The sequence below is a fragment of the Triticum dicoccoides genome, chromosome 7A, assembly GCF_002162155.2.
Source record: "Triticum dicoccoides isolate Atlit2015 ecotype Zavitan chromosome 7A, WEW_v2.0, whole genome shotgun sequence".
NCBI lineage: Eukaryota > Viridiplantae > Streptophyta > Magnoliopsida > Poales > Poaceae > Triticum > Triticum dicoccoides.
Window position 1 is genome coordinate 254,270,597 of NC_041392.1, and position 1,379 is coordinate 254,271,975.

Here is a 1,379-nt window from a genome sequence, read left to right on the forward strand (position 1 = left end):
GCCGCTCCGCCGCCGCCGCCCGCCGGACCCGCCGCTGCTCGCCGGACCCGCCGCCGCCTCCGTTCGCCGGAGTCGCCGGAGATACTTTTGTTTCGTCTCCGGTTTTTCTCGAAAAACCGTTCAATTTTCCGATGGTTTTGTCCATTTTTTTGTTTTGGTTTTTTAAATAGATCGGTTTTCCGGTTTATTTAAATAGCGAGCGTTCGCCTGTTCATTCGTTTTAATGAATGTTCGTTGTTTTTCTTTTCTCGGAATTAAATCCGCGATTTTTCTGATCGCGATTTCTGATCCGATTTTCGTTTTAGTCTAACTTTTCGCTCGTTTATCGGAATCAGGCGATTCAAGTGCCTGGAGTTTCGTCTCGAAACCCTCTTTCCGTTTAACCAACTCAAACAAGTTTTTTCCATAGTAAAAATTGCCCTATATCCAGAATAGTAAACGAAGCCTGTTTGTTTTGCCGTTTGTCTTTCGTTGCTTCGTTTGGTTTGATTCTTTTTGCCAACCGGAGTTCTTAAGTTGAATCTTCTGGTTAGATCTCTTATTTGAGTTTTACCTATGCATTAGTTGAGTACTTATTGTATGCTTGTTTGTTGCGATAGAGTACTCAGAGTGCGCCGCTTGCTACTTCGAATCGCTAGGTTTCCCGGATCATCAGCAAGGCAAGTAACACTTTGATCATACTTTCCCACTACCCAGTTTTACTGCATTAGATCAATCCTCACACATTGCATGATTAGGATCTAATTAAATTGTGGGTTTGGGAAGTAGTTGAGGTAGTACCTATTACCTGTTTATTATCAAACCTTTGGGAGTTACTTCTACGTTTGCTTATTATGCCATGTTATGCTAGTAGACGTGGATTGGCTGAGTGTATCCATGACAGAGGTGAGATTGTTAATTAATGGTTTATCTAAGGTGGCAACTTAAACACACATCTGGGTGGACTGAGGCACCTGGGTATTCCAGCGATTGCCTGTTATTCTTTTGGACCGCCACCCAAGCTCAAAGGGATCATGAGATTATTCATGCTAGAAACTTCCGTGTGCAGCCACAAGCTATTATGGGCTCTAGCATAGTTAATTAAGTTGTGCGAACTCTTACAGTGGTAGACTAGCAGATATAGGGGAAAGTAGGTGTAACAGTCTACCCGATCGTAAGGTGCTAGCGCTTCTGAAAGACTATGTTTCAGTCATCCGTCTTCTCAAACACCATGTAGTGCGAGAAACCAAACGGAGGCGATCGAGTCTTGTGGGGAAAAGTGCGCAAACCTTTGCAGAGTGTATAAACTAATTATGATTAGTCGTGTCCCCCCTTTATGGACATCTTGAGTATCTAGTACCTGGATTATCATGTGAATCTCAACATGTTACTCTAAAATT